This window comes from Crocuta crocuta, unplaced genomic scaffold (assembly GCF_008692635.1).
Source record: "Crocuta crocuta isolate KB4526 unplaced genomic scaffold, BGI_CrCroc_1.0 scaffold48, whole genome shotgun sequence".
NCBI classification, from domain to species: Eukaryota; Metazoa; Chordata; class Mammalia; order Carnivora; family Hyaenidae; genus Crocuta; species Crocuta crocuta.
In genome coordinates this window covers 11,418,196-11,442,609 of record NW_027533089.1, presented here as the reverse complement: position 1 = coordinate 11,442,609, position 24,414 = coordinate 11,418,196, and the positions used below count along the sequence as shown (strand labels likewise).

General features: G+C 37.3%; 1 protein-coding gene across 1 annotated transcript in view; it reads right to left on the bottom strand.

The window, feature by feature from the left end:
* Positions 1–3,598: 3,598 nt before the first annotated feature.
* The window catches only part of ZNF644 (zinc finger protein 644), a 124,879-nt gene continuing 104,063 nt past the window's right edge, over positions 3,599–24,414 (bottom strand). The window contains exon 9 of the transcript XR_013330705.1: positions 3,599–4,248. The gene's annotated coding sequence lies outside the window, so the exon portion shown is untranslated. The remainder of the gene's footprint in view (positions 4,249–24,414) is intronic.

The window sequence follows — 24,414 nt, the reverse complement described above, 5'->3', positions numbered from 1 at the left end:
TGATTGATCAGACTTTCTTTCCTTTTGTGTAACTTCTAGGGGTATCTTGATTGTAGTTACCATGGGGTTTACATAAAATATATTTATAATAATCTATTTTAAGCTGTTCACTTTATTTGTACATAAAGACTCTACACTTCTACCTCTCCTCCCCTCCCCCACTATATGCTCTTAGTGTCATAATTTGCATCTTTTGATATTACATGGAAGGATGCCCAATGCTCTTTCTGCATCAATTGAGATGATGATGGTTTTCCCCTTTAGTTTATTAGGGTGAAATATATAGATTTCCATATTTTGAATCAACTTTCCATTCCTGGGATAAATTCCAATTGGGCAACTATTTTGTTGAAGATTTTTACATCATAACAGATTTGGTCTGTAGTTTTCCTTTATGATGTCTCTGGCCTTGGTTTCAGGGAAATACTGGACTCATAGAATGGGTTATGATCTGTTCCCTCCTATTTTTTGGAAGTTTTGAGGATTGGTGCTAGTTCTTAAAATGTTTGTAAGAATTCTCAGGTGCCTGGATGGCTCAGTCAGTTAAGTGTCTGACTTTTGATATAGGCTCAGGTCATGACCTCAGGGTTGTGGGATTGAGCCCCATTGGGGTTCTGCACTGTCAGTGCTTGAGAGTCTCTCTCTCCCTCTCTCTGCCACTCTCCTGCTAGCACTCTCTCAAAATAAAGCTTAAAAATTGTTTTCCATTTATAAGTGTTTGGAAGAATTCACCAGTGAATTCTAGTCCTGGGCTTTTCTGTATTAGGTTTNTTTTTTTTTTTTTGTTTTTTATGTTTTTATTTATTTCAGAGAGAGAGAGAGACAGCATGAGCAGGGGAGGGTCAGAGAGAGGGAGACAAAGAATCTGAAACAGGCTCAAGGCTCTGAGCTGGCTGGCGGTACAGAGCTCGACGCAGGGCTTGAACCCATGAACCGTGAGATTATGACCTGAGCCTAAGTTGGAGGCTTAGCTGACTGAGCCACCCAGTGACCCTAGGTGGTTTTTGATTACTAATTCAATCTCTTTTCTTATATAGGTCTATTCAAGTGTTCTATTTTTTCTTAAATCAGTTTTGGTTGCTTCTATTTCTAGGAATGCATCTATTTCATCTAGTTATCTAATTTGTTGCCATATAATTGTGTATAGTACCTCCCTATTATCCTTTTTACTTCTGTAAGGTCAGTAGTAATGTCCTCTGATTTCTGATTTTAGTAAGTTCAGCCTTTTATTCTCGATCTAGAGTTTTGTCAAGTTTGTAGATTTTTTTGAAAGGTCTACCTTTTGGTTATGCTTTCTCTATAGTATGACTGTCACCTATTTTATTATCTTCATTACTTCCTTTGCCTGTTTTGGGTTTGGTTTTCCTTATTCTAGTTTAAGATAGGTTAGGATTTGAGATCTTTCTTCTTTTTAAATGTAGGCATGTACAGCTATCCATTTGCCTCTTTTTAAAAGGCATAAACTTTATGCCCAATGAGGGGCCTGAACTCATGACCCCAAGATCAAGAGTCACATGTTCTACTGACTGAGCCAGCCAGGTGCCCCTATACACTTAACTTTTACTACTTACCACTTTGGTTGCATCCCATGCCTTTTATATTGTGTTCACTTCTGTAGATCTCAAAGTATTTTATAATTTCCCTTACAATTTTGTGTTTGACCCATTGGTTTAGAAATGTGTTTATTTCCACGTATTTGTGAATTTCCCAAGTTTCCTTCTATTACGGATTTCTCTAGAAACTTTCTGGTTCATTCTTCTAGCTCAAATCTGTTGAGCCATTCAAGTGGATTTTTAATGTTATTATACTCTCCAACTTCAAATTTTATTATAATTTCCATGTATTAATAGTTTCTATTTGTAGGACATCACTCTGATACTTTAGTTCTTTAAATGGGATTTCCTTTGAACATATTTAATATAGCTGATTTGAGGGGTGCCTGAGTGGCTCAGTTGATTAAGAGTCCAACTCTTACTGGCTCAGGTCATCATCTCACAGTTCATGAGATGGAGCCCTGCATCAGGCTCTGCACTGATGGGTGTGGAGCCTTCTTGGGATTCTCTCTCCCTCTCTCTGCCCCTACCCCACTTGCACACTCTCTCAAAATTCTTAAATAAACCTAAAAAAAATATGGGGCACCTGGGTGGCTCAGTTGATTGAGCATCTCATAAGTCAGCTCAGGTCATGATTTCATGGCTTATAGGTTCGAGCCCTGCACCAGGCAGTGCTAACAGCTCAGAGCCTGAGGCCTGCTTCAGATTCCGTGTCTCCCTCTCTCTCTCTGCCCCTCCCCTGCTTGTGCTCTCTCTCAAAAATGAATAAATATTTTTAAAAAATAGCTGATTTGAGTTTTTTATTTACAAAGTCCAATATCTGGGCTTTTCCTGGACACTTCCTATTGGCCATTTTTTTTTTTTTGAGGAGTCATACTTTGTTTCATAGCATGCATTGTTTTTAGAGAAATGGATATATTGACAATCATGTGGCAAATCTGGGTTTCTTTCTCATCTTAGGGCCTGTTATTTAGTGACTTCTGAACTAATCCTGTAAAGCTGTATTCCTTCCTCTGTGAAACCACTGCAATTTCTCCTTAGTTGGCTTACTGATCAGTTAATAATTGCAGAGATTTCCTTAAATGGCTGGAACCCACAAAATACTGGCTTTCACCAAGGGGCCTGCCGTGTGTGCTGAGGCATACCTTGAGTACTCAATCAGGCAGTTTACAACTGTGCCCTAGCTTTCACTTTCTGCTTCTGCAGAGCCTCAAGGTCAGCCACAGGAGACAGCTTAGGGTCTTCTTGGGTCTTCCTAAGCATGCACACAGCCCTGTGCATGTGTCTGGCCTTCTAAACTTCTATGTCAAGAGCTTTTCAAAGCCTTTATGGACACTATTCCTCAGTCTTTTCTCCCAAGCTTTTTCATCAATATATTGTTTGCCGTGTTATCACCCCTTGCAACAGCAACTAAAATATTTCCTTGTAAATATTTCAACCACCACCACCTGTGCAGCAGCTGTAGCACTGGAGGAGTTCTGAGTCAGGTAAGAACAGGTAAAGCTTCTATTTGTTTTCCCACAAAGCCACCAGACAGTTCAAATAACGACAATCCTTTGTGAACGGAGTCCATTCTGCTCCCTGAGGTACCTAGAGCGTGCGTTGTTATTTTCACAGCTACTGCTAAGCTGCAGGGTAAGGAGAAAAGGCGATGCAGTTTCCACCCAGCTCTTTCTTGAGACAATTAAACTTGGCACGAGTGATAAATGGTGAGAGCCACCATTTTGGAAGAATGCCCAGAACATATGGAGAGGCTACATCATGATGTTCAAGGCAACAGCCCAGCTAAACCTGACAGCTAGTATTAACCACCAGACACATGAGTGAATGAGCCTTTCATAGATTTGCCATTGAGTAGCCCTGGTTAACACTAACGGGGAGAAGGAAGAATGCTTCCCTACTGAGTCCTGCTCAAACTGCAGTTTCAAGGCTAAAAACACTGTTACTGTTTTATCATTTAATAAAAATTATATATACTTAAGGTGTACAACTTGAGTGTTTTGATATACATATATATTAACAATATGATTACTAGAGTCAAGCAAATTAACATATCCATCTCTTCTTATAGTTACCTTGTGCGTGTGTGTGGGGGGGGCGAGGGGTCAGAGCATGTGAAATCCATTTTCTTAGCAAATTTCCAGTTTTCAATCCAGTATTACTAGCTATAGTCATAATGCTGTACATTAGTTTTCCTTATTTGTCTTGTAGACTGCAATTTTATACTCTTTGACCAAAATCTCCCTATCTTCCCCACTTGGTAACCAGTGGGGTTACTACTCTCTTCTATATCCAACTTTTTCCAGGCTCCACAGGTAACTAAGATCATGCAGAATTTTTCTGGGTCTGGCTTATTTCACTTGGCATAATGTCCTCTTCAGGTTCATCTGTGTTGTTGCAAATGGCAGCCTCCAAATCTCCTTTTTAAGGTTGGATGATATCCTATCCTATCTATCTATCTATCTATCTATCTATCTACCTACCTACCTACCTACCTACCTACCTATCTATCTATCTTTAAGCTGGTCTCAAATGACCCAGAAACCATGGATGAGAAGTGGCAGGAATAATACGTTGGTAGGTTCTGTTCAGAGTCCACATCCCACTTGTGCCCAGGGGTGGGCAAGGTGGTGCCAGGCCCCAGTGCTTGCTTGCAGACATCCAGGGACTCTCCTGCTATAAGGTGGTGGAGGATCTGTGGATAGCAACATAGGTCAAAGTTACATTGGGGTAGGGGATTCCACCGCTGAGGATGTTTCACTCTGTCAGTGCAGAAAGACTGGCTAATACTCACCAGCATGTGACTGTTCTTGATCTTTCCTATAGTTAGCGTCCTCCAGATTCTTAAAAATGAAAAACACTGCTTGGTGTTACATTACTTTCAAGCTAATAGAAAATGTCTGCTTAACTAGTTTATTTTCCTTCCAAAAAAAAAACCCCTTGTGAACACGTTTTGTCACATCATCCCCAAGCGTATAGAGTATTTTGGATTGACAATCCATAGGGACTTGAGGTTAAGTAGTTGACTACAGCATTTTAAAAAACCTTTTTTTGAATTAGTGTTTTTGTTAGCCATGGGATAACTTAGTGTGCCTTCTTATACACTTTACAAGCATTTAAATATTTTATATTTTATTTTATATATTATACAAAATATACTTGTAAAATGTATTTTATGTATTTACCTTGTTTCTAATAGTTTGTAATTTTATTAAGTTGAACACATCCATGACCATTTTTGTAGGTCAAAGATGGTTGAATATCAGCAGTTTCACATGGTTCCACTTAATTGTATCATGAAGAAGAAGTGATGGTCTATCCTTAGATCTATGGATTGGTATTTGGTGGAAACACCCAATTTGCTTCTATATTTCTACTTACCTTTTGATGCTTCCCCTCGGCCCACCCCAACTTAGTATTTATTAAGATCTTGCTTGTCTCTTCCTCACCCCCATGTAACTTATTTCAATTTCTCCCAAAATAAAGTTATAAATGCGTTTCAGAAATGTCACTCTACCACTATTTTTTTTCCTGAATATCAGAGAATAAAAACGTGATGTTAAGGCAAAAGTGATCAGGCAGCCCTCTGTATGTTTTTTCATTTTCTGCTTCAGCGCAGACTGTGATGTGCTAGTGTGTCTTAGTGTACTGATGAACACTTCCCACCTCATGCTTCTTCCTTCTCTCTATCGTCTTCTACTCTTGTCACTTTGTTAGTCACGTGTTATGTCAGCCCTGTCAGAACCAGCCACTGAATCGGATTCATTAGCCAATAGCAATGCAGAATAACTGTGCTAACTCTCAGCAATTAAGATGATTGGGATCACACTGTCATTAACTGTTCCTGTCAGGGAAAAATTCAGTGAAGAAGTAAATCTTGGGAATGACCGTTGATGTATGGCCCACAAAGTTCACTGACTTATTCATGTGTTTGTCAATGGTGATTGAATTATTGTTTACATTAAACAATTATATAAAAAAAAACGAAAACAAAACACAACCAAACCAACCAACCTAACAACAACAAATATTTTATTATGGCCATGGTGGTGACCTATTTGAATTTAAGTTCTCTCCCAGTGATGAGAGAAAATAAGAATTTCATATAATCTAAACACTTGCAAGCATTTCTAACCCTTGCCCAGTTTAAGTCAAATACTGATGGACTGGTTTTAATTTATCTTGACAGACTCCATAATGGCTCACTGCAGAGAGCACCTATCACCTACTTATTGAATAAATACATATTAATTGTTGGCAGAGGCTCTAAGACTGGGCAGTGACATTTCATGTTACCAATAATGTTATTCAGTATTATCGAATGGGAAGGACATACATGTGAAAGTTCACTGTAAATAGCAATGTAAGTGTTACACTAAATGTTATCAATAGTTTAGAATGAATATTAACCATGCCATGATTGGATTGGCTGTGTCCTAAGAATCTATTTGCCTTCTCTCTCAAGGTTCAGAAGGATTTTTGCCAAATGGTTTTGTCTTTTAAATATAAAGAGCAGAAATTCTTAAGTAAGTGAATTACTCGGTCAGGAACATGAGACATCTGGGAATTGTGGCACAGGGGAGGGCAATGCCATTTTGTTTTACAATTCTTATTTTCACAGAGAGATAAAAGATAGGAGATACATGTATCCTGGGATTACAAAACTATGTGCAGGTCTGTGAATGAAGAAAGGAGGAAGGGGCACCTGCGTGGCTCAGTTGGTTGAAGTGTCCAACTCTTGAATACGGCCCGGGTTCATTATCTCATAGCTCCTAGCTCAAGCCTGGCATCTGGCTCTGCACTGACTGCATGAAGTCTGCTTGAGATTCTCTCTCACTCTTTCTCTCTCCATCCCTTCCCTGAGCTCTCACTCTCTCAAACATTTCTTTTTAAAAAAATTGAGATGCTTAAAAAAAAAAGAAAAAAGAAAAGGAGATGGCCATCAACTGACATATTAATGTCATAGTTCTGTTTCCAAAAATAAGCAAATAGAGACATTCTTCAACTGCCATGAAATGTGTTTCCAGCCAGGCTTGTAGCGATGCGAACTACTGGTACGCAGTGTGTTACCAGTCTTTTTAACAACAAAAATACTCAAATCCAAAATAAAACATGCCTCCCAAGCTATTTCTCTATTCTGAAGGTTGTGGTTACTGCTCCTAAGAATTGGTTCTGTTGGCCTGTAAACATTTCATTTGCTGTTTATAGCAATTAGAACATACAAAGGACTGGGTGACATTGCTCCAAAGACCAGTATCATGAGGGAGTCTTCTGTTAAAGTGTTTAGTGGTGTGATTTAAAAATCACAGTTTTCAGGTGGAGAAGCCATGTGTTTGTTAGGTATGCTTTTGGACCATTTGTCAAAAGATGGGAGCAAGAAGTTCTACTTCATAATGACAATGGTGGCTGTCACTGAATGACACGGAGTGTGATTTCTGAACTTTGGTGTTTTATGTTACTCGTGTATGGGAGTAACGAGAGGCAATTGTACACCTCTTCCCAACTCTGTTTCCACTGATGTCATTTTAGTAGCTGCAGTTGGCCACGGTGGTGGCATGTGCATCACAGAAACTGGCCAATGCTACCAATCAGATATGTGCTTGCCACCCCTGCTTCTATTCCTCTACTCCCCAAAACCACACACTCCTTGCCTGGAAGACCAGGAATTAAACATTAACTAGCACACCACTGCACAGGACTAAATCTTCTTGAACACATTATTCTTACATTGACTCTATGACTTTACAGGTACAGGAGAACGTGGCTTTTAACAGGTTGTTTGAATGAAGTCTAAAAATTCTAATCTCAAAAACCACAAATAATACTGTATCTACACCAGCATACAGAGACAGTTCAATCTCAGTCAGGCATCCTAGTTCTCAGAATTCCAGGTCCCCAGGATCTAATGCCTCAGTGTAATATACCAGGCATCCACCTAATGCCCTAGGGTTCTCAGAGCCTCTAAGACAGCTTGAATCTTCTGAAGTCAAAGGCTGTACTATGAAAAACACTGACGGTGTAATAAAAAATATTCCATTGATGCCAAATGTTTATTTGAAAATTTTCTCCAGGAAAAGGCTGTTTCAGAAACTGTATACATAGATCATGGATGCCAATGAGAATCGGACTCAATTCAAAATTATGTCAACTGACAGAGCGAAAAATGAAGACTTCTTTGCTTTCCAAAAGCAGTTAGAATATTTCCAGAGAGTTTAATTAGCTAAATGCTGTCATTATGTTTGATCTGTACACATCTCTATCTCTCATTTTTGTGGTTATGTATTTTCATGCTTCTCTCTTGCATTATTTGGTGTTTGGGCTGATTACTCCCAAGCTCGAGGACGTTCTAATTGCTGTGTAATTATTCTCATCTCTTACTGAAGGGCTACCTATGTATGTCACAGTCTGTAAGTGTTTTGAGTGATAGTAATGACTATTTAAAAGACTTCCATAGAAGAAAATTCACTGAGTAACGCACTTCAATTCACAATATTCTTCCCAATCCTTTGCCTAAATCCTTCACATTAAAGCTTATGCCCATTTCTTGTTTGGAGCTCAGGGTAGAAAGAGAATAGCTGGTCATCATCTTCCATATAATGACCCTTAATACTCAAGTGGGGCGTATATTCAAGACAGAGAAGCTTAGGGCCTGGTACTAAACCGGATGAATGTTAAAACTGCTATTGCCCAGCCTACTGCCCTCATTTTTAAATTAGTTTCTAACTTAAGATTTCTTTCCCCTATACTAATTTCAGCGATTTTCCAGGTTAGCAAGTCCACGTGACTGGACATCTGACAAGGTCAGTATTATGATGCTCTCTCACAGTCTTCATTCATTTCACTGCCCTTCACGATAGTGACTCCACTATCATTTGACTCCATAAGAATTTGGGTCAATTCTTGAAACATGAGAAAATCTCATCAGTGCTGTAGCCCTAAGGAAGTCCAGCTTAACTAGGCTTTCCTCAGAATTTCATAGTATTTACTTTATTAGTCACATGCTCCATTTTCACTCTACTTTCTAATTAAGTTTACATGAAATTGGCATTAGAACTTATTAATATTTCTTTCTCATATCATCTTGAACTTCTAAAAAGTTTTTAAAATTTTTAATGTTTATTTACTTTTGAGAGAAAGACAGAGAGGGAGAGACAGAGGTGTGAGTGTGGGAGGGGCAGAGAGAGGGAGGCACAGAATCCGAAGCAGGCTCTGGACTCTGAGCTGTCAGCACAGAGCCTGATGTGGGGCTTGAACTCACAGACCATGAAGTCGGACGCTTAACTGAATGAGCCACCCAGGTGCCCCTAAAAAGTTTTTATTTAAGTTCCAGTTAGTTAATAGACAGTGTAATATTAGTTTTAGGTGTACGATATAGCGATTCGACACTTCCATACAACTTTTTACTTCTCATTTATAAGGAGACTATTTTACTTCCTATTTGAGTTTGCTGTGTCTAAGGCATGTTTTTACTTCTTTTTACTTCTATTAATCACGGCTCAGTTCTTGCACAGGGTTTTCTCGTATTATTCCAACAAAGCATAATAGTTGTATATAACTTGAAGAAAATGGTCATTTTAATTTTACTCCTATTTCCACATACTGCCACTTCTTTAGCAGTTATCTTTACCGGAAAAGGCACCAGAGACCAACAAAAAGTCTTCAGTATTAGCTTGGGATCTGTAGATTTGGGGTGGCTTTTAAATAATAGAGAATCCTTCCATCCCAACAGCCAATAAAATATTTTAACACTCTGAGGAATGCCAATGATATACTTAAAAAAAATTCTCCATTTAGGCAAATCATTCTGTTCCTTCTAAAGTGTACAGTAATTCTGAATAAAAAGTATAAACAGCCCAGTACACTATCTTAGAGATAGAAAATACTGGATGTGATTGCCTTTATTCTGGAACATGCCTGAAATCACAGGTGAAGGTATAAACTAAAAAAATCAGAACCTCAGAGAAATTTGTCTTGAGTAGAGCTCCTCTGGCACACTTCCCTGAAGGCTGTTCACAGAGAAAACAAACTCTAACTCTTGGAACTCTGCTCAAATTCTTGTGTTTGGAAGGTAAGACTGTCTAGTCACAAACAGCTCACTTCTTTTTTACTTCTATATTCATAATGAATTTTTAAATTTAAAGCACATCTAATTTGCTCCTCCATTTAAGCTGAAACTTACAGTATTTCTTGAAATTGTGGCTGTGACAAAGAAAACACGATCAGTAAATGGTTACAGGCCTCCCCAGAGGACTGCTGTTTTAATAATTTCCACAACACAGTTTACAGAATATAAGATTAGGGTCATATTCAGCCTTTGTTATCCGAAGAGGATGTGCTCATGTTTAAGCAAATTTGGTGCATCCCACTGGGTTATGTGTCATTCAGTGAGATATGCTCCCTGAGTCAGGGGCCAGATGGCGGATGCAGAAGTCTTTTGCTAGAATACATCTCTATAGAGGATGATGTTGCACTGGACTTGGTGACCAGGCTAACACTGAATGCAACTCAGTCACGGTATTTAAATCACATTAAGACTCTCTTTTATTTATGGCTTTCCTTGTGATTTTGTCTGGCTTTATGTCTAATTGTTAGCCTCCATGTGGCAATATGATGTGCTATCAGTTCTGCCTTTTCTTTGCCAGAATGAAATGTGCAACCCTTCCCGAGGTACAGTGGTTCTGGGAAAAAATTTTGTTCCATAAACCAATTATAACTGAGCATAAATTTAATTATAAAAGAACACCTCGCTCTATACACTATTCTTCATATTCCCGATACTGCTTAGGCATTAGCATAGATACTTGCTGTCGTAATTACAGAATTTTAGAGGTAGAAGGGCAAGAGATCATTTAGTCTACTTTCTACCGATAGGGAAACTAAAATCAATATGAATTTAGAGTCTTATGTTTGGCTAAAGTAGGGAACCTACACAGACCTAAAAATCAAGTTACAATACCTGGTTTAGTATTCTTTCCACTATCCTCAACTTCTTTCCCCTAAAAGCCACTAAACTTCAAAATGCCTTTCTCATTGTCATTCTCCTCCTCCTCCATTCACCAACATCAACTGAACACAGTGGGAAATACGCTCCCCCGGCCCCCCTTCTTTTTAAACCATGGAAAAAGGTCTTCTATCTCATAGTTTTCTTCTTTCTATGGACAGGGAAAAAAGTTGCATTTACTCAGTAAAAGAAAAAGCCAACTATCAGTTGGGTGTCTCTGAGTGTAGCACCAGAGAAAGCAGTTGTGTGAAAACTGGTGGCAAAGACAGAAATGGAATGACTCTTGAATCAGAAGTCTTTTTCCTTCCTGAAGGAGTTTTAACATGCTTTTACCCCCAGAACACCTGCCTAAGGCCAAATGAGGAAGTAAAGATTCTTTTGGTTTTGTTTCGGTGTTTTCCTGGTTGGCTCTTTTGGCTCTTAATGCATACCTACTGGGTTTGGACTGAAACTGCTCTAAATTGAAATCTTCCTAATACTTTTGAGGCTAGTTCTACTCTCTGATCTCCACTTTCAGAAATCAGAGTCACTGACCTGTTCGGCCTTGTCAAACCTATCATCATTTTCTCTACAGCTGCTGCTCAGTACCTAATCCTTCTGGAGTATTACATGGTATAAATATGGTTTTGTCCTTATGCACACTATAGGCATGAACCTGAAGAACATGCGTAAAAGGCTCTTTCCAGCACTACAAAGTGGCAACATCCAACACAGGTACAATTGGATGCATCACAGGAAAACCTTGGGTTTTTAGACTGTAAAATTATATTCTTGGTCTTCATAATCCTAGTAATACTGCTTTTCTTTAAAGCATTTATATGAAAATAGTTTATTTACTAAAAGTAATTAGACCAAAGCCCTGAGGCAGATAGATGTCTAGTAAAAGGAATCAAGTCACCCAAGAGCTATATTAGGATTTAAAAATCGAAAGCCAAATCTCTACCAAGTTATATGCATTTTTAGAACTGAAGAGATAAATGGTTCAGATATTACTTTTTTTGGATTTTGATTTTTTGTTATTTTTTTCTTTCATAGTTTATTGTCAAGTTGGTTTCCATAATAACACCCAGTGCTCATCCCAACAACTGCCCTCCTCCAGGCCCATCACCCCCCTTCCCCTCCCCTACCCCCATCAGCCCTCTGTTTGTTCAGTACTCAAGAGTCTCTCATGGTTTTCTTCCCTCCCTCTCCCCAACTATTTTTCCCCTTCTCCTCCCCCATGGTCCTCTGTTAAGTTTCTTCTGATCCACTTAAAAGTGAAAACATATGGTATCTGTCCTTCTCTGCTTAACTTATTTCGCTCAGCATAACACCCTCAAATTCCATCCATGTTGCTATACATGGCCAGATTTCATTCTTTCTCATTGCCATGTAGCATTCCATTGATAGATAAACCACATTTTCTTGATCCATTTCATCATTTGATGGACACTTAGGCTCTTTCCATGATTTGNTTTTTCAGGTGTGGAGTTTGGTGAGTTCCTTATAGATTTTGGATACTAGCCCTTTATTCGATATGTCATTTGCAACTATCTTTTCCCATTCCATTGGTTGCCTATTAGTTTCATTGATTGTTTCTTCTGCTGTGTAGAAGCTTTCTATCTTGAAGAGAGAACTATCCAATAGTTCATTTTTGCTCCTGATTCCCTTGCCTTTGGGAATGTGTCAAGTAAGAAATTGCTGCGGTGGAGGTCAAGGAGGTTGTTTCCTGCTTTCTCCTCTAGGGTTTAGATGGGCTTCCTGTCTCACATTCAGGTCCTTTATCCATTTTGAGTTTATTTTTGTGCATGGTGTAAGAAAGTGATCTAGTTTCATTCTTTTGCATGTTGCTGTCTAATTCTCCCAGCACCATCTGGTAAAGAGGTTTTTTTTCCATTGGATACTCTTTCCTGCTTTGTCAAAGATTAGTAGGCCATACATTTGTGGGTCCAATTCTGAGTTCTCTATTCTATTCCATTGGTCTATGTGTCTCTTTTTGTGCCAATACCATACTGTCTTGATGATTACAGGTTTGTAGTAGAGGCTAAAATCTGGAATTGTGATGCCTCCTGTTTTGGTTTTCTTCTTCAATATTACTTTGGCTATTCGGGGTCTTTTGTGATTCCATACAAATTTTAGGATAGTTTGTTCTAGCTTTGAGAAGAATGCTGGTACAATTTTGACTGGGATTGCATTGAATGTGCAGATTGCTTTGGGTACAGATATTACTCTTAAAGGGCCAAGGGAGTTTGTTCATCAAGCTTAGGCTGGTTTGGCAAAATTATTCAGCTTTATGTTTTCTGGGAAATAAAACTTCCACAGTGAAAAGTAATCACTTGGGAACTGTTTAGAACTTCATTTTGCCATGGCTGTTTGTAGGTCAATTCTTTTTTATTCTCTTTTAGTGATTTCATATTAACATCAGTTCCTTTGAAGATATTAGACCTTTCAGTGTGAATACAATTTTAACATTTTTGCAAACTGAATATAATTAAAACAAGGTTACAGAGAGGCAGAATTATATAGTGTACATACTGTAATGGGTATGGGGGGTGGCTGGGATGGGCAACAACATGGCTGGGAAAGCCTTGCCTGTTCTTTAGAGTGGGAAATTTAAACTATTTCTAACATGAGGATACCTTTCAAAAAGGAACCAAAAACCTAACCAAACAAAAATCAAATAAGAAACATAACTCCCCTCTGGGATGGTGGCTGACTCTACAACCTCCTTCTTCCAGAAAAGGGAAAAGCCAATCATAGAAACCCTTTCTCCTTGCCAGCAATTGTTTAGGAAGGGGCATGTGAACTCTGCCAATGAGATGACATTAGTCAGCTAGAGTGATTCTGATGTTTCCTTGTTCATAAAACTTAAAAACTGATTTTGAGGATTTACTATCTAAAATTTTCTAAATCAGTGGTTATTTAAAAAAATATACTAAATATTTAACTGAACTGCTCTCTCCCCAAAAATGATGTAAAAAAGAATTGACAAATTAATAATAATGGATTATAGGTAATTCTTTGAGTAAGAAGTTCTCTAGGAATATTAGATTAGGGTCTAAAGGAAACAACTCCAATTGAGGAGTGTAAAATCATGTCTTCAGGCTTCTACCCCCTTTGATAAATGGTGCAAAGTCCCTAAATTCTTTTTTTTTTTTGTTTTTTGATTAAAATCTGCCACCATGGATTCCAATGTAGTAACTGCAAAGGGGGCAATTCAGGCAAAGAAATCCTGTTTATTACTAATCTGATTCAGCTCAGGGATTTTTTTTTCCCCCTGTACTAGAGATCAGGATCAGACAAAGTCTCTCTTTTAACTCCTTTTCCTCATCTGGTTCCTGTTTGGTATACTATAGGCATAAGCTTCTATCAAAAAGAGAGGCAGCCTTATACTTCTTACCGATGGACTTACAGGGAAGGTAAGAGAGAAATGCAAAGCAGAAGGAAACCAAAAAGGGCTAAAGTCAGAATGTTACAAGAGAGAAAGAGTCCTTCGCCTAAAAGCAATCACTTTTAACCTTCTGGTTACATGAAAACCCCCCCATTATAATACCATCGCTTTGCAGCCAGAACTTATTATACTACTACTCAGGAGGAATGAGGATTGGGGTAGGATATACTCATTCTTGGAAACTGGAGTGTGCTGCTAATGTGTCTGCGAACTGAGACTGAGAACACAATTTGCTTTGCTTTGGTCTAGTTGAGAGCACAGGCTCTGATGACAGACTGCCTAGATTTTAATTCCAGCATCACTATTTGTCAGTGAGTAGTTGGGAAAGTAAGTTCTTCATGCTTCTTTCTCATTGTAAAAAGTGGTTTTTTTTTTTTTTTTTTTACCTCACTGGATTGCTATGAGAATAAGATTAATATATTAAAATATTTGGAACAATGGCTGGCACACAGCAAGTGCTTAATAAATGTTATTTATTGTCATCATGGTTATTATATATGGCTCTGACAGGAGTTTTGCTTTAAAAAGGAAAAAAGGAAATGGGTGGTAGCTGGCTCTCCAGCTACCATCATTTCTAGTGGGGGCCAAAAGTTTACTTAAAACAATTTTTTTTAATGTGGGAGAAAAAAACATAAGTGTGGAGAGCTGGCTTAGCTGGGGTTGAGATTTTTGTTAAGAGACATAAAGTGAGAGAGGGACAAAGGATGAGTGAATACAAGAGGGTGATCTTGATGAAGGACTGATGAATATAATTTTGATAAGGGAGTAAGGGAGAACAGGGAGGGCTGGGAGGCTGAGTCAATAAAAAATGATAGAGGATCAATGGATTGTAGGCCCTGGTGGGGCTGAAGAATTACTGAACTCAGGGCATAAGAGAGTAAAACTGGAACAACTGGAAATGGTAATTCAGAGAATATGAATACTAAAACTGAGAAAAAAGATGGGCCTATATTATGGATACAGGCAAAATTTAGGACATGATCATCATGCCTGAAATAGAATGAAGGATAAATGTGCTAGAAAAATCTTATGACCTTGTATGCCTTATAATGGTATAGAGGCCCTATATGACCCAGCTCTGTTATGTCAGACTTTATCTCCTCCTTCGTCCGTGGCTTTTCTGCAGCCATAATGGCCTTTTTGCAGTCCCTCAGCACACCAACCAAGCTCTGCTTCAGTCTTTGCACCTGTTCCCTCAGCTCACTCCACTTTCCCCCAGATAATTACAGAACTAGCTCCCTCACTGTCTTGGGCAATTTTCTCTAATGTCACTTTCTCATGGACACTGAAATCCTCAAGATTTAGAACATGGGTGGGGCGCCTGGGTGGCTTAGTCGGTTAAGCGTCCGACTTTCGCTTAGGTCATGATCTCACGGTTCGTGGGTTCGAGCCCCGCGTCGGGCTCTGTGCTGACTGCCAGCTCAGAGCCTGGAGCCTGTTTCAGTCTGTGACTCCCTCTCTCTCTGACCCTCCCCTGCTCACGCTGTCTCTCTCTCTCCTAGAAATAAATAAAAAACATTAAAAAAAAAAAGATTTAGAACATGGGTAGTGTTGCAGAGACAGACGAGGGGATAAAAGCCTTCAAGGCTGTGGCATCCTGGGGAGATACCAGATAACTGCAACAAGGATCCGGAGTGAGTTGTTGGACAGTATGAACTTCAATGCAGAGGAATTTTAGAGAAGAGAAAGGGAGGAATCTAGAAGCAGCAATGAAGAACAAATGGAATCAGACCTTTTTTTTTCTCTGAAAAGGTAACTGAAGTATGTAATTTACTGAAGATACTGACAAATCTCACATAAAGTGAGCCCCAAGCTAATCTATTTACTGCTAACTGCACAGACTGCATTTGGCATTTTAGGCAATTTCATCCAGAAAATGGATCATGAGAATAAAATAACATTTACTGCTGTGCCAGTATTACTATTTAGATCCCTTTGATTTTAGCAATAACTGTGTGAGGAACTGACTTCCTTTTAAAAACTGTACGGGCCCAAAACCAGAGTGGACTGCATACCCTTCTGGAGTTCCCAATCATCAATTCAAATAGCCACATTAGCTTTAGTCTTCAGGACATTTGTCTCCTGGGTCAAAAGGGGAAATATAGTAGTAGCAGATATCTAATATGGAAAATGGACTTTTACAGTTATATATAAGAAAACATTAGTTTCTTCCACGTTTTTAGTGAATGGCCTTAAGTCCTTACTGTACTGGCCTTCCGGGTAAGAAGAGGTCTCATGAGCTATGAATATTGAGATCTCTCAAAGGGCGTGAATATACTATATAAAAGGAGAACAGGTATCCCAGGAAACCACATTCACACAGTATTTTTCACCTTTGGTAAATAACATTTTGGTTCTAAAATGGCACCAAAATACACATTTTAAATTAGAAGCTTCATCACTTTGAGGAAAGAGAAATGAGCAACAATAAATGTCACCTTCTAAAAATAAATAAAAAATTAAAAACCAGAATATAGAATTTAAATCACAGGGTAAAAAATTACTCATTTTAATCATCTATTAGGGCCCCTGGCTGGCTCAGTGAGTAAAGCATATGACTCTTGATCTCAGGGTTGTGGGTTCATTCCTCACACTGGGTGTATAGATAACTTAAAGTAAAATCTTAAAAAATATGTTTGAGATTTCTAAAAAAAAATAAAATACTTTCGCATTTCTTATCTATTTCTATGCATCTCCATAAAATATATATCTAGTGACAGCAGTGAGTAGAAAGCATTGTTCTGATATTCTAAAAGGACTGATTTATAAGTAATATGCAGAAAAAAAATTTGAGGATTTGAGGGAGCTAAAAAGAACACTGTTTTGAACATAACTACCATGTCCTATAATATGGTTTCAGAATGGCTTAAGGAGATAACATACTACTCCTATTTACATGAACTTTTCTCCTATTAATCAAAAAAGGGCTTTCATGTCAATATGTCTTACAGACTGTGCAACGTATTGAAGCTTACCCGTGCCTAAGCCATCACTGGAGAAGTGATTTGGGTTATATAGTCACAATAATTTATGGATTTGCTTCTCAAGTTTTGATCAAGATCTGGACTGAACATTTATTTTAGGATCTTCCAGTTTTTAGGAAAATGACAAAAAGAAAAAAATGTAAAAAAAAGTCTTTAACAGTGTTGGGAAAGAAGAGAGTATATTTTGATTAATCAGAAATTATGAGTAATCCCTGAAAAAACAGATGGTAAATGGAATCTGACTGAAAGGGGAAAGAAACCTTAACCCAAACTATGCATAAGATAGATGGCTACTAAAGGTGGGAAGGGCCAAGAATTAAAGTATTTTTAATTCAGCCAGGGCAGAGGCATGGTACAGCTCTACAATACCAAAAAAGAAACGAAGTCTACATTTCTACAAGCCTTGATGTTGGTTGTATTCCTTCCCTGTAATAACCAAAAACAGGATGAATTAATAGAACACTGCAGAAGGCTAACAAGGAATTTGAAACTGAAGACAATAAGCAAGAATCACCAAATATTTGAGGGAAACCAACACCGTGAAAGAAAGGCATCAAGCTCGACAAATTAAAACTTATCCGTGACATAACAATAGAGCAAAAAGAAGACTTAAACCAAACTGAAACACCAAGCCCCAAAACAATTAATCAGATAGGCTGATTTGTAGAATGAACATAGTTTGAGAGTCAGTTAGTGTATTGGAAGAATGAGCTGAAAACACAAGAGATAAAAAGTATAAAAGGAGAAAAGTAAGACGCATGGAAGATGGATTCAGGAGATCTAATATCCACTCTAAAGAAGTTCCACAAGGACAGAGAAAAATAATTTAAAAAATAAGCAAAGAAATAATAAAAATAAATGTCCCAGGATAGAAAATAGACTTAAGTCCTCAAATGAGAGGGTCCATGAAGTGCTAAGCAGAATGAATAAAAAATAAAGACATATCTTGGTAAATAAGTATAAAAGGATATATCTTAAAATTCCCAAATGGGGAGGGGGGGAAATTGAAAAAGGAATTAGATCAGACTGGTACCAGACTATCCATGATACTGGATGTAAGAGGATAACGGAATAGTATTTTCAGAAGTCTGTGAAAATTCTATCCCTAATCAAACTGGAAATAAATATATCTTTAGATAGACTTGGAGAGCTAATCACCTCTAAGCCCTTTCTAAAAGTTCCTTGAGGATATATTCCAACAAAAGATACATAATACCAAGAGGAAGACATGCATATATAAAACCACAGGGGACAAAGAAACTAATAAATATTCAAGGGTTAAAATTAAAGGTACACTTGAAAAAAATACTAATGTAGAACAGGTAAATCCATGGAGATAAAATGCAGATTGGAGGCTGACAGAGATTATGGGTAGAGGGAAATGGGGGAGCAAACAACTGTTTAATGTGTACAGGGTTTTCTTTTGGGCTAATGAAAATATTTTGGAACTAAGGGGAGAGATGACTATAATCCAACACCATGAATACATTAAATGGTTTACTTTAAAATAGCTGATTTTAGAAGCACCTGGGTGGCTCAGCCAGTTAAATATCTGACTTTGGATTTTGGCACAGGTCATGATCTCACAGTTCGTAGGTTTGGGCCCTGCATGGTGCTCTGTGCTGACGGTGCAGAGCCTACCTGGGATTTTCTCTTTCTCCCTTTCCCTCTGCCCCTCTTCTGCTTGTGATCCCTCCCTCACTCTCTCAAAAATAAACAAACATTAAAAAAAAATCAAAATCATTAATTTTACGTTTTATAAATTTTACCTCAATTAAAAAATTTCCATGAAAAAAGCAACAAGTCTACCTTGGAAGTGAAACAATTACATAAAAGTGTTTTACTTTGATACAAAGTGCTTTATGTGTTCTTCACACAGACTATAAAGAGATGTACACTGAAGGATAGAGATTTAATATAATTAATAAAATTTAATAAATATGGAAGGCAAATTTCAGGGGATCAAAAAAATTAGGTTGCTGAGTGGGAGGGAAATAAAACATGCTAAGTTCTTGTGGTACTGGAGGAAACAGATACAGATATTGATGACAGTAGATGCTAATTAAAAATTAAGTTAATAATTGTTAAAATTTTTTAGGGTGAGAAATTATGGAGTCAGAAGCTTAACCAAACTGAGCCAAGGAACAGGCGTGATTTTAACAGAAATTCCTGTCCTCTACTCTCAATACTACTAAGCCAATCTTTTTCTAAGCCAAATGACTGCTGAGACTTAGAGGTAACTGGTATAAATATAAGTGAAGCATGGGGCTCCCTTAGGGTCCTGAGAGAAAAAGGAACTGATATGGAACTTTCTTCTCCATGTGTTGAGGCTCAGGGGTGAGGACTAGAAGGTGGTGGATCCTAGAAGGAGCTTGACAATCTGACCCCTATGTAAGCATACTACCTTTTTAAGCCCAAAAGGAACCGAATGGGTAGACTGAATTCTCCCTGTCCTAGAGACTGAGATTACAGAGGCCTGAGAGAGATCAGGGATGTCCTCCAGGTTCCTCAGCAAGGGATTGTCGCTTCACTTTTCACTACTTGGAGGACTATTAACATGTAGAATATCCCGATATCCCAACAAACACTGAATCCAGTGAGCTGAAAAAGAAAAATAACCTATTTAAGGCAGTTCAGCAACTAGAGAGGAAATCAGCAAAATAAATCAAAATACATTCATATTCAGTAAAACAGAAATACTAGAGAAGATAAAAACATGAATGAAAATAAAAATCACATCATTTGAGATTCAAAACCAGTGCACACACACGTTTCTGAAAGTAACATTATTACTGAAACAAAATTTTAAATGCAGAATTAAAGAGGACGTTGATCACTGTAAGTGCAAGAAATATTTCAAAGTACAAAGCAAACATAAGGAAATCATGAGGAGAAGATGTAAAAAATAGGTCAAGGAAATACAAAATGCAGATAATCAGAATTCTGAAAGGAGAAAAAAAAAAACACATGGAAAGGATAAAGTATTCAACAGAGAATAGTACAAAATTTTCCCGAGTTAGAGAAAGCCTGAATTCTGCTACATTCCAGGTTATACTGATGAGAAAAGCAAACATTTAGGCACACTTGGCAAAATTCCTGAACTCGAAGGATAAAGAGACAATCTTATAAACATCCAGGCAGAAAGAACAAGTTACTTAAAAGGAAAAAAAGGCAGGCAATGACACTGCTGGTCTACACACCCTGAGCCAAACAGCTTCTACCACCCTGAGAGGAGAGGACTGTCTGTGAGACTCCTTTGCTCAGTAAACTTATTATTCACCTTTCAGAGCAAAAATAAAAAACCAAACTAGAAAAGGGACCTCAGGATGAAGTAAGAGGAACAGAAACATTGGTTAGCCCCGTGAAATTAAATATAAATGGATGAGGATAGACTCCTCAGTGTTGTGAAAAGAGAATTTTTTGAAACAGAAGAAAAGGTAGTAAAATCACTCTAAAGATCTTACAGTAAAGAAGGTTAAGTGCAGTATATTTTATTTTATTTTATTTATTTATTTTTTAATGTTTTTTTTATTTATTTCTAGGAGAGAGAGAGAGACAGCGTGAGCAGGGGAGGGTCAGAGAGGGAGTCATAGACTGAAACAGGCTCCAGGCTCTGAGCTGGCAGTCAGCACAGAGCCCGACGCGGGGCTTGAACCCACGAACCGCGAGATCATGACCTAAGCGAAAGTTGGACGCTTAACCGACTAAGCCACCCAGGCGCCCCAAGTGCAGTATATTTTAAAGAGGGACAGAGAATTTTGCTCTGCCAGTTATCAGAACACAGCCTTATAAAAAAAGACCCTCCACCACCACAAAAAGTTGAAGACAGAGATTCCAGATGCATATCGCAGAATATATGAGATTTGATACATGAAAAACTGGCCACAAAGGAAATCAAAGTTGAAATGGTAAGGTAATAAACAATGATAGCTCTATATATCTAAATCCATGGGAAATGGTCAAATCTGATATACATGTAAAAACATGTAGTCTTACACGTAGTTATCAGAAAACCAAAAGGTTGAAAATGAGCCTTAAGTTGTGGAAGGTAGAAAAATAGTTGATGAAAAAAATACCAAGTGCAAGTTCTTGAAACGATGAACAAAAACAGATAAAACCTTCAGTAAGTTTAATTAAAGAAAAAAAGCTAATATGAGCTTGAAGTAAAACACTTAGTAAGGTGAGGAAACAAAGGGAATAGTGTGTACAAATTATTCTGAAATTTTAGAAAATCTAGGAGAAATAGGTACTCTTATAAGAAAATAAGCTAAAATTGGTTTAGAGAGGGGGTAAAATCTAACAACACATGATTATAAAAAATAAATAGTAAAACTGAGTCAAAAGAAGTCTCTCTCCAATGTAAAAGGCTCATGAGTTTATGGATGAGTATTACCAAATCTTTAAGAAAATAAAATTGCCCATGTTATGAAAACTCTTTCAGATCATAGGTAAATTTAAACTTCTCAAATCATTTTATGACGTTAACATAACTTGGATACCAAATTCAAACAAATATAGAAGAAAATCCACGATCACTAATAGGCATACATGAAAAAATTCTTTAATGAAACAGAAGCAAATTAAGTTCACAGTATGAAGCAATCCATCAAGACTTAGAAAAAATTTAAAGATGGTTCAACGTTTAAAAGTCTATTAATATTTTTTTTATTAACATCAACAGATTAAATAGGAAAAATCACATGTTAAAATTGAGAGTCCATTTTTTATTTAAAAGAAAATAAAGGGGCACCTGGGTGGCTCATTTCGGTAAAGAGTCTGACTTTGGCTCAGGTCATTATTTCATGAGTTCGTGAGTTAGAACCCAGGGTGGAGCTCTGTGCTGACAGCTCAGAGCCTGGAGCCTGCTTTGGATTCTGTGTCTCTGTCTTTCTTTGCCCCTCCCCCGCTAATGCGGTCTCTCTCAAAAATAAACGTTGAAATATTTTTTTAAAGAAAATGAAACTCTTATCCCATAAAAAACAAACTCTTTTTAACTCAATAAATTTTGTCTCCAAATAACTCCTAGCAAATTATATTTAATGATTAAACAAAAGCATCTCCATTATATAATAAGGAGCAAGAGAGGAACGCAAGCTATCACCATTAATATTCAATATTGTATTGAGAGCCTTCATAATACAAGAACACAAGACCAAGACTAGGGTTAAATACTGGAAAGCAAGAGATAAATATCGCAATTTGCAGATGATAGGATTCGCTACAGAAATTTCAAAACAATTAACTGAAAAAAATATAAGAATAAGGAAGTTTAGCACTGTGAGAGGATATAAATGACTGCTACACAGAGAATCCCTAGTTTCCCTTCATATCAGTAATATTCAACTAAAAATTCTGGGAAAAAACCCATTCACAACAGCAGCAAAAACTAAACTATATTTAAATGTGCAATTCTTTATAAAGAAAACTTATAAGACTTTCTTGTAAGACATGAAGATAAATGGAAAAAGATACTATATTCCTAAAAAAGAAGACTCATATTTTCCCATTTTCTACAATTTAAAATTCAGAGCAGTTCTAAAAGCAAGATCTCAGAGTTCAAATGCAATTTGACAAACTAATTCTACAATTTATCAGGAAGAGCAAAACACAAGAATACCATATGATTTCACTCCTATGTGGAATTTAAGAAACAAAACAGATGAGTAAAGAGAAAGAAAGAGAGGCAAACCAAGAAACAGACTTTTACCTACAGAGAACAAACTGACGGTTACCAGAGAGACGGTGGTGGGGGATCGGTTAAGTAGGTGGTGGGGATTAAGGAAGGCGTGCACTTGTGAAGAGCAGAGTGTTATATGGAAGTGTTGAATCACTCAATTGTACACCTGAAACTAATACTACACTGTGTTAACTAACTACAACTTAAATAAAAACTAAAAAAAAGTAATAACCAAAATTTATTTTTAAGAACAAGAACAAGGGAAACATATCCTGTAAGGTATTTAAATAAGCTTTAAAATAATAGCTTATTCACTTAATCATTCAATCAATATTGACTAGATACATACTATATATCAGAACTCTTACTGGAAAACAGAATTGAACAAAACACACAAAATCCTCTCTCTCAAAAATTTATATAAGGACTTTGGATTCTGATAATGGATTACATAATCTCAGTAATCTTACTGTGGGCAACTAAAAATGTTGGATTAATAAAAACAAAAAATATCATATGAGCAACAAAGAAATAACAAGATACTAAAGACTTACCCAACCAAACTCTAAGAGAAGACATGAAACCCTATGGAGGCACCCTGTAATAAAGCCTTTTACTTTTGCAGAGGACATAGCCTATCTGGAAGAAATAGCTATGAAATTAAGTTGCCATTTCCATGGTTGCAGGGAACTTGTAAAAAAAATTATATTCACAGGGTAAAACATGAACCAGAGGTGTATGAACTTTCCCGTCTAGCTCTTATAGCCTGATTGGGGTCATCTGGTAGACCAAGAAAATACAATTCTTGAATTTGCAATGAAAGTGTTCTAAACTGGTAGAACCCCTACTCATCTGGCAGAATTAAATGAAAATCCTATGGAGAAAGATACTAAGATACTCTCCTAGGCTTTAAAATAGTTCTATTAACAGTTTACAAATATAATATCTAGCATATTGTTAAACATCTAGGCACTAAAGAAAACAAGATACCATGAACAAGATGAAGGAAAAGCAACTATCAGTAAGCTCAGACCCATAATTATTTGGAATTATCTGAAGAATATATAAATAACTATACAGACCACATTCAGAGAAATAAGAGCCACATAGGCTACTAGAAACAAAAAGAAGTATATCTAAAAACGAACCAGCATAAATTTTAGATCTGAAAAATATTACAACCAAAATTAAGACTTTAGTAAATGGGTTTAGTATACTGTAGCTTAGAAAATGAGTAAACTGGAAGATGGGTCCAAAGAAATTATTTTAAATGTAGCACCGACAGAAAACTGAGAAGAAATGGTAAAAAACCTAGAGGACAGGGAGAAGCATTTAATATACATTTGGTTGGGAGTTCCAAAAGAAAGAGAGAGAATGAGCCAGAAGAAACAGCTGGGAGACAACAGCTACGAAATTTCCAAAAGCCCATCAGAGATCCCAAACCTGACAATAACAAAGAAGAAATTCCCATCTAGAAATATTATAGTAAACTTTTAGAAAACTAGAGATAAAATTAAATGTGTTAAAAAGTAGCCAGAAAATATAGAACAGCTTATTTTAAAATGAGAAAGTTAAATTTGCAAGAATAATGAGAATGAAATGGTGGCTGAAGACCCCTAAATAGCTTCAGGATGGCTACTGGTCACCAGAAAACCCAGAGCATGATTAAAGGATTGTAATTTTCAGCACCCCTCCCCCGTCCCCCACCTCAGTCCCAACACTTCCAGGGATAGGGGAAAGAGCTGGAGATGGAGCTAATCATCTACATG